The sequence below is a fragment of the Cupressus sempervirens genome, chromosome 4, assembly GCF_028749045.1.
Source record: "Cupressus sempervirens isolate cs-2001-9-10 chromosome 4, ASM2874904v1, whole genome shotgun sequence".
Taxonomy (NCBI): domain Eukaryota; kingdom Viridiplantae; phylum Streptophyta; class Pinopsida; order Cupressales; family Cupressaceae; genus Cupressus; species Cupressus sempervirens.
The window spans coordinates 125004302-125015001 of record NC_143121.1 but is presented as its reverse complement, the minus strand read 5'-3'; positions in this window follow the sequence as shown (position 1 = coordinate 125015001).

Genomic DNA, 10700 nt, shown 5'->3' with positions numbered 1-10700 from the left:
CCTGAAATATATATTGATTTATAGCATATTACTTCTGCGGGTTATCTAAACCCCTTAGATTCCAAGAGAGAAATTTCATTTCTTACCTCTTTTTATAGTCTCTGGTGTAAGCTGCTTACCACTAGCCATGTCCCTTGCTACTTGTTTTGTCTTGGTTGCTCTACTAGACGGTCTTCCTACTAGCCCACAAATTCCTACATCTGGTTTCTTCCCCCCCTTTTTCTTTCTTTTTTGCACTTTCCATTCCCCATTCTCTCTCTCTTGTAGTGAGATGGGAATTAGTTCCTTTTCAACTTTCTCCAAACTTGCCATAACCTTAGCAATGATCTTCGTTGGGGATGCCTTTATCACTCTTAAAGGAGTGCACACCCGTTCCTAGGTACCATAGTCTACCTCAATATGTTCTTGTAAGCACATATCACCCAAACTTGCTGGCAAACTAGGAAGGGAGTGGTGTGCCACTATTTCACCCTCTTCCATAATTTCTCCTTCCTTAAGCACCCCCCCTAGTGGTGAACTTATTAATTCCTCTATCTCACGTCTAAATGGGTATTCTTCCATTTTCCTATTCTCCTCTAGAGCTTCCCTTGCTTTAGGTACACTCTGTCCCTCAACTCTCTTAACTGGGATATCCTAAGTCATATTATCCTCTATATTTTGGACATCAACACCCACCCTCCTCCAATCTTGGGGCATTCAAAGGTTCCCCTACATTCTCTTTAACTATTCTAGGGGATCCAACCTTTTGTTTCTCTTTTTGCATTTTGGATTTTACAATCAACTATAAGATGTCCAAATTGCCCACATTTCTGACAAAAAGCCCAATATTCTCATACTCTATGGGTTGGTACTTCTCTCCCCACTTAGTTTTAAGTGTAACTACAGTCAAGAGAGCTTGATTCAATGCAACATTCACATAGAATCTAGCATACACCAGCCTGTATTTTTGCATTGTCACCTTGTTCATAGTCACAAAGTGACAAAAGGAATTTCCTATCCACCTTAGTATCTTCTCATCCCAAAATTCAAGTGGTAATCTAGATAGCCTTACCCAGACAGGAGCTAGCTTATTGAGTTCCACACTAGCATCAAAACTTGAGTGCCACCCTGTTAATGCAAGATAGTGTTTCCCATAGTATTAGGCTCCCAAGAGTATAAAATTGAAATCCTCCTCTACAAAGAATTTAAAATAGAAAAGACCACTCGACATAACAAAAATATCAACACTACCCATTGTCTTCCATTTTTGGCTAACCCACTTACACACCATCTCTATTGTGGGTCTAAAGGTCACAAATCACCCAACCACACAAAATTTTAAATCAGAGGCAACACGGTCCACCCATTCATTTGGGAGTGAGATCATTAGCCCATTGGAATTGTAAGCTATCCTAGGTTCCTCCTTAGAAACTTTAACCAGCTGGGATCCCACAAGAGCATTCCTCCAACCTCCCAGGGTCCCATTGGTCATCTTCTGACCACTTACCACTAGGTAGCCCACTGAGACCCCATTTTTTGATAGTTTAGGGTAAGAAAGATTCCTTCCCACCTCTTGTATGGACCCACTCCCATTAGTCATGACTTCCAAATTTCTGTGCAAGGTCAACACCATCTGCAAATTAGGGTAGGGTGGAGGGTTCGAAGGCTTAGGGCCTGCAATGGACAAACTCAATTTCAAAATTCAAACTGGTATGCAATTTAAGATATATTTTTAATAGATTTCTATTTTATTTAGTTATATTTATAAGTGGATGATAGTTTTTTGAAAGAATCTCATAAGTATATGAAAGAGATAGGGGAAGTTCTAGTGTGTAAGATGAAAAAATTATTCTTTAATTGAATGCTTAATTAAGGGATCACTTATTAATTTTTACTTTAAGCCGATGATAGTTTTTCTTCAAATATTATTTTCTAACAAGAATGAGAGAATGAAAGCTCTAGTGTGTAAGATGAAAACACTATTATTTCTACTTAGTTCCTTAATTGAATCCTTATTCAAGGGTTGAATTATATTGGGTTGGTTTGAAATTAAGAGATGTTATTTATTTAATTTTTTGGCAAATAAGTTGGGAATGAATGTGAGATATATAGTTTCATATTAAAATAAAATAAATGTAGAGAGTCTAAAATGTCACTGACAAACAAAGCTTTAAAAACTACCAAAACACCATGAGCTATCTCAATTGTGATTCTTTTGAAAAGAAACCCAGGGATATAGATAAAACTAAAATAAAATTGAAATTCTGAGGAGTAGAAGTGTTTAAGGTTTTGAAGCTACAACTAAAAATCCAAAATTAGAGATTAGACTAAACATATATAACAAAATTTGACCATAAAACTTGAAGACTTCCTTTCAGTTCCTTTCCTCATTGAAGGAATGGTAGGCTTTCTCATTTTCTAGATTTCAAACTTGTTTCTCGATCTCTATGGGCAAGGAAGGTCCTACCTCCTATTGATTGGGTAGTACATCCCATGTCTCTATAGCATTTTCACCTTCCTCTTCTGAAGATTCTTCACTACGTAGGCCAGTAAGATTTTTGCATGGGGTCTTCATTGAAGGGACAATATAATACTACATGCATTCATATTAGGGGTTTTTATTAGGAATTGAGGCCTTTGATGACACTTGGATGAGTTTCATAAGATGTTGTATTGATGACTAGTTTTGTCACTAATGACAACATATGTTTGTATGTTCATAACAAATATAGATTTTGCATATCATAGGTTGATTATCAGTACAAAAAGATTAGCCAGTGACAATATTTTGTATATGAGATTAGATTTGTGGAGTAGAATAAGTATAGACATCATGCCTATGTTCATTGAGTCTTATGTTGAGTTCTAGATGAGTTACAACTTATTTAGTGTAGATTGATATCAAACTAGTATACAAGGAATAATGACAGAGATGGTAGCATTTTTGCAATATCTTATTAGTGAGCAAGAATTAATGTTAAAGTGAGCTTGGGATATTATAGAAGACTTGTTTGTGCATGTATGTTTGAGTGTGAGAAGCATTTGGATTATTCTGGACATGTCACCATTATGTAACATATGGTATATTTTACTGACAATCAACTATGTTGAGGAAGTGTGTATTTATCATTATAAAATGTAATATATTTATTGTTTCATATGAGAACCTTATTGTAATAATTGTAATGATGCTTATGAAGGTGTGCATGCCTTAGCATGGACATATGTAATTAAATGTACACTAGTGAAGCTCTAACATGCCAACCTACTTAATTATTTGTAAAGGATATAAAAGAAAGATGTTTTCCTTGGTTGGGTATGCATGCATGAGAGATTAGATGGTGTTGATGTGAGATTTTATGTTGGATGGTTAGAGAAGAGAAATGATTAGGTGATGGATGATTGAGGCAAGCTTCAAAGGAATCATTTTAGCAAGTAAATTGCAGATCAACTAATACTTGATTTTGGATATGTTCTCTTAAAAGATTGCCTTCACATAAATATTGAATCATTTATGCAGTAGGTCTACTTGTCTCCTTTTAGCCTTTAACAAGGTTGGAACATTCTAATAGGGACTCAAAGTCTTCTAATATGGATCTACCCTCTAATAGGGACATAAAATAGAAAGGGGTTACATAAGTCTATTAAAATGATCCATTGATTTGGGACATGGACAAAATGATCCCCTCGATATGATGCTCTAAGCTACCAAAAAAACAAGGGGGATGCTAATACCTTTACCTGGGTATTCATATGGGAAAATAGTCCATCAACAATAATAACAATTCAATTAATCTTTAACCACTTCTTTCTCGTACAACTTGGCTGAATTGTTTATTTTCAATTGAACTACTATCTCTATATTTATTTCTAATTGACTTTTTTTATTGTAAAAAATGCAAGTTACACAAAAAAGAATAGTATCTCTCCTACTTGACTTGCTATGGAAACTGTCTCCTCCTTATCAATTGATGAGCTTAAGAGCCTTTCTAATGAATGGTTCATAAGGCACACCATTTGGTGAAGGTTTTGCAAATGGGGTTGCAAGTGCAGTGGGTTTAACCATGGAGGAAACTTAGTAGTTAAGCACACTCAAGCTGGAGTAGTACCCAGATGGGTGACCTCCCGAGACGTCCTAATGCTTCACCTCTATAAGCATCACCTAGATCCAATGAGTGCTATGTGTTCAATTTATTCTCATTAGAGATGGGTTCATGTGAGCCACTACTCACGAAACATGGGTCAAAGAGTTTTACTCAAAAACTACACAATTAAATCCTGATAACAATATCACAAATAATAGTATTAAAAATTATATAATATCTTACAATTCATAATAGAAGTAACAACCAAGAAATTTCATCACTTAAATCAACTATGTAAATAGTTCAATGACATAAAATTAACAGTTAGAGAACAATAAGTTATATTGTTATACATATAATAATTGTACATAAACATGAAAATAAATTGCTACAATCCATAAAAAGAAAGGCAATTTGTCACAATCTAGAAAAAGTAACCGTTTTATGAAATTCTTTGCTAAGAAATGAGTTGCAAATTTATATTGGTCTGAAATTTTGAGATAATTTCTTAGATATTTATTTAATTTATTTTTGGTTTATAAATAAATGGTATGTTTTTGAAAAAATATTTTTATACTAAGGATATGAAGAAGGGAGGGAAAGATTTGGTTTGTGTGATAAAAAAAGTTACTTGACATAATTCTAAAAAAATTGAATGAGTGTTCTTTTGTGGAATGTTTGATTAAGGAGATACGTTGGATGATTTGTGATTTCCCATGATTATTTATAAATTATATATATATATAGGGAAGAGAGGGAAAAATCTAGCATGTAAGACGAAAACATTATTTTTGAGAATCATAAATTGAAAGAATGTTCTAAGGATAAATTATATTGAGTGACATGAAATTTAAGATAATTTTTCATAGATTTCTATTAATTTAGTTGCATTTAGAAGTGTATGATAGTTTCTTGAAAGAATTTTATTATGTGAAAGAGATAGGGAAATCTCTAATGTGTAAGATGGAACACTCATTCTTAAAGATTATAAATTGAAAAATTATTCTTTGATTGAATGTTTAATTAAGGGATGAATTATGTTGAGTTTATAATGTTTATTGGGTGGTCTTAAATTTTAGATAATTATTTATTATTATTATTTTAAAAAAATTTAGTGGGTGATAACATTTTTTTGAGAAACTTATTTTTTAATAAGAAAGACATAAGGAAAGTTCTAGTATGTAAGATGGAAACATCATTTTTTCTACTTAGGTATAAATGGAAAGATCTTTAATTATTTATTTGTAATTTATTTAATCATAAAGGAAAGTACAAAGAAGCAAAGAAGTCCACCACATCTAGAAAAAAGGCAAACACAAATCAATGATCAACTAATCCTCTCAAATAAACTCACATATCTTCCATAACAAGATCCTCGAAAAAATCAAAATACTCACAAGACATTTGACTTCACTCCCTAATATCCCATATTACAATGTGTTTAGACACCCATTTAGCCAGACAATCTTCTACCTTGTTCCTCTTCTACTAGAAATGATAAAAGGTAACACAATCAAAAGATCTTCTCAATCTAGTAGTCTGTTTGACCACCCCATCTAATTGCCACTTTTTATCCTATGTTTCCTCTCTATTCAACATTCCAATAACCACTTTTGAATTAGATTCACAAATGTTCCATCATTGATGCAAAGCAAAACACAACTCTAGAGCATGAAGGATAGCCAATGCTTCCATAAAATTATTGGTGTGATAGCCCTAGAAGAGAAGAAGAATTGGACCACACTAAAAGAGTCTCTACCTACTCCTCCAATCCCAACATACCCAAGATTACCTCTAGATGATCCATTATTAATATTTCTATTTACAACCTCAATAGGGGGGGGGGGGGGGAGTGTTCCCAACAAACCTCCCGTGAGATCTTATTCCTCCCATGACGAACCAAACATGAGAAGGAGTAATATGACCTATAACCCTCCAAAGCAAGCCTCTAAATAAAAGGAAAATCCATGTAATCTACACTACTAGAAATATCATACTTGGCTAGGAGAGTTTCTTGCAAGCCACTAATGATATGGATCTATAATGGGTGGCTCATCATGCTCTTACCTTGGCAATCTCTTCTATTCCTTTCTAGCCATATTTTCCATAAAATAAAAGAGGGGCCAATGTCCCACACAATATGTAGGAAAGAGGAATGAGAATGAGGATATCCCAAGTAGTCCCGAAATTCTAATAAAGTAGAGACATGAAAGTAGCACATATTCCATACCCCCCACCACAATGCCATAGTTCTCTTGAATAAGGGCATAAAAAGAAGATATGAGAGGGGCTCTCCTCACTATCTCTACAAAGAATGCACATAGAGTGATTCTTAAATCCATGCTTGCATAGGTTATCCCAAGTGAGACATCTATTCTAAACCATCAACCACATAAATATGTTACACATAGGACAAGAAAAGTAATTCCAAACCTTTTTCTACCAATGCACCTCGACATCCCCAAAAACCTGCATTATCAACTCATGATATCCAAAGGAAACAATGAATTTACCTTTTAGGTTGGGGCCCCAAGAAAGCTTATCTCTTTCTCCTATAGAACTATAAACCCTACCTACAAGAATTCTTTCAGGTTCCTGACATTCCTCTACATATCCACCAAGGGGCCACTCGTTTGGATCTTTCTAACTAAAAATATCCACTTGTCCCAATCGTTATGATGCTTTATAATATTCTACTTTAGTTTATCTAGCCTCAAGAAAAATATTACTTAGAGGATGAAGATGTGGAAGATAAAAAAGGATAGGAGGAAATCCATCTCAAGAATCCATCCAGAATAAAGCTTCTAAGCTTTTATTATAGATCCAAAAAAGCCCCCACTTGATCAATTTGACTCCTCTTTTAAGGGTATCCCAAATAATAGAACCTTTACCTTCTAGATTATAATAGGGAACATCAAAATGCTCAACCCCACCTAGATATTTAACAGTATTAATCTTGGCCCAATCCTGATCTTGATGACAACACCACGTCCAATACAACTTATTAGCTATGACTTGGCCAAGTAACCAAGTTTTCCTAAGACCAAGGGCCCCCCTTCTCACTTAGTTCTATAAAATTAATCCCACGTAACGAGACTCCATTTTTTTGAAAGTAGATTACCAAACCATAGGCATTGTCTAGACATATAATCACTTTCTTGAATGGAGTTAGGAGCACCTTGGATCAAAAATCAATATATGGGAATAGCTTGAATGAGGGTTACTCTCCCAATGGTGGATAACCATCTATGAGTCCAATGAAAGACTTTTTTGTGAAAATTATCTAATGCCTCCTACCAAAACCTACTAGGTAGTGGACCAAAAGAAATAGGAATACCAAGATAAACAAGTGACAGGGTCCCAACATTGAAGTGCAAAATTCTAGAAATTTTATTTTGAATAGTCATAGGATTTTTAAAGAAAAATATAAAGGACTTCTATATATTAATTCTCTTCCTAGAATGTTCCATATAAGTTTCCAAGGATCTTATGAAATTCTCAACCTCCGTAACTCTACTCAATTCCATCAAAGAAGTGTCATCAACAAATTGTAAATGAGAGTGGAGGAGGGGGGGGGGGGGGGGGGGAGGGAAGGGACTTTGTCTCCCTAGCTCCAACCTTGGATATTTCCTTGTTTTACTTTGGCCTTTATAAACCTTTCTAAATTGTCAACCATCAAAACAAAGAGCTAAGGTGAGAGGGGGTCTCCCTTCTAAATGAGAGGCCCCAAAAGTATGAGTTTTCACACTATTGCTGTAGATAGTGAAAGAAGAAGTAGTAACACAAATCATGGTCCACTCAATCCATTCACCTCCAAAACAAAAAAATATTTCAATATTTTCACCAAAAAAGACCAATTGACTCAGCGATAAGATTTAGCGATATCCAACTTGATAAACATAGTTTTTTCTTTGGAAAGAGCCATAAAGTGAATAGCTTTTGTAGAAACTAGAATTCCATCCAAAATTTATCTTCCAACCACAAAAAACCCCTTATTCCTCTAAAATCAAATATTTAAGCCAAGGCTTAATTATTTAAGAAATCAACTTGGTAATAATTTTATAGGCCACATTACATAGAGCTATTGATCTAAAGAGATTTAAAGAATCAAATCCATCATATTATGAGATAAGTGTTAGGAAGGTGACATTCATGGCTCTTAATATTTTCTTATTTTAATGTGACTCCTTAACCACCTCCAAGAAGTGCAACTTGATAATGTCCCAAAACTCTTGATAAAATTCAATAGGAAAGCCATCGGGACCAGGAGCTTTCCCTCTCTTCATTTGAAAAATAACCCTCTCCAACTCCTAAAAAATGATGGGATTAATAAGAAAATTATTCATCTCATTAGTAATAGGAGAAGGAATGTATTCTAAGACTAAATCCTCCTCCTCTATAGCTAGATGATTGTCTTCCTCAAAGATATCCAAATAATAATGCATAGCCTCTTGTGAGATCAAGCTGAAAGAGGAGAAAATAGGACCATCAAAGGATTTAAGAGAAGTGATGGTGTTACCTTGCCTCTTGTCCCTAATTATTTTGTATAAAAAAGAAGTATGCTTATATCCTTGTAACCATTCAATGCTGGATTTTTGTTTCCCAAATATTTCCTTCCAAAACTCCCATTCCTCGAGATCCTTAATGACTTTTTCCTCCAAATGGAAGTACTCCCTAGTTAATCCCTAATCTCTAATCCTATAACTAAAATCATCTAAGAAAGATTGAGTAGTAACCTTGACAATGAAAATATTAGTGAAGATAATATTTATTCCACTTCTTCAAATTGTATTTCACAAATTTAATTCTCCCAAAGAAATAAAATATTATGGTCCCAAAAGGTGGTTAACCGCTAAGCCACCATTCACCCATGTGCTTTTTAAGAGAAGAATCACAAAGTTACATAAGATCAAATTTGAAGGAGGAGTTATTTGAGGTTTGGAGAGAAGTAGCTAAGATTGTTATTGTCCAATCTTCTTAACCTCTCCATTTAACAACATCTTGGTGTTCCAATTATCACCCAACTAAAAGAAGGGCACAAGGAATATATCAAGAATTTCTAAGATGAATTCTTCATCCCACCTTCTATTATTCTAAGTAAATGTACCATTGGAAGGTTTGATATCAATAAAATTCAAAAGATATATACTATCCCGTAGATGATTAGAAGAACTCTCCAACCTACCAACACCTCCCTATTTATCACTTAAACTAGTAATAACATTTAAGTCCCCCTAGAATCTAGGGGAGGAAAGGGGCCATGATCCTAACCATTCCTACCAAAGACTTACCTAAACTATGATTTTAGTTGGAGCATAAATATTAGATTAAAGAATCATTTCTATAGATTAGAAATGGACAAAAAACATAGACAAAGAATTACTACTAGACACTCACCACTGAGGAACAATTTCACAAGGATCCCACAAACATGCCACCCCACCAACACTTCCTTGAGCCCTAATACACCTCATATCTTAAAGCCAAATTTAGCATGCCATTTACAAACAACTTAGTCTCTTGAATAAAAAGATCATTAGGAGTTTGAGATATAATCAATTTATGAATAACCTTTTGTCTAGGGATACTATTCAACCCCCTTACATTCCATGGAAGCACAATCATTTCTGAGATTAAGAGAAGTGTAAATACATAGTTTTGACTTCCTTAGAATCAACTATGTTCTCCTCCATCATTCTAACTTTCTCTTGATCTTTCTTTCTTCCTAATTTAGCAGGCCTATCAAGGTTACTCTTGTTGAGTATTTTTTTTGGCATACCTAAAGACAATAAAGAACCTTTAAATTTCCCAACATCGTTAAGTTCCTTTTCAACACCAACCAAAGAGATATTTAAATTTGAGCCCTCCTTAACCATATTTATTTCCAAAATTTTTGAAGCACCATACAATATTCAATGACATCAATATCCATATATGCAACTGCAACTATAGCCCAAGGGGAAAAAAAAAGGAGGAATAAATTCGTTCTCTCCAACAATTTTTTTTTGTATTCATGGGATCTTTACATATTGGTAGTCCAACAAGAGCATAATCAAACTGATCCAATTCTTTTAGGACCTCAAAGATGTTAAAAATATCACCAACCTACTTGTCATTTAGTATTATTATTTGTCCTTTGCCCTTACCATGATCCTTAACTAGGAAAAACACCTCCTTATTCTTTACCAAAGGATCTTTCCCCTTATTTTTTAGGAGGGGGACATATTGGATCACTTCTAGAAAGATCAAAGGAATTCATTTTGGGGCACATTCTCTATAAATGATCATATTCGTGGTAGATCCAATATTGAAAAAGGTAAATTTAAATAATCTATCTATTGTATCCAAGCATAGGAACCCAAAAAAATCTCTATAGGATCTGGAAAGGTCCTATTTAAATCCATTTCAATACAAAGGTAAGAATAGGTTATTACCTTCTTATCCATTATGTACATTAAGAGACCAATTGACTTTCCTAGTAGAAGAGCCACTAAGTGCAAGATATCATGTTTCCAAAATTTGAAAGGAAACAATGGGAGCTTCATCTAGACTAGAACCCTAGATGGAAGCTTCTATGTAGGGTTAAAGCCAACATGCCCTAGTTTGATAAATAACCCACTTGATTGTAGACATAAG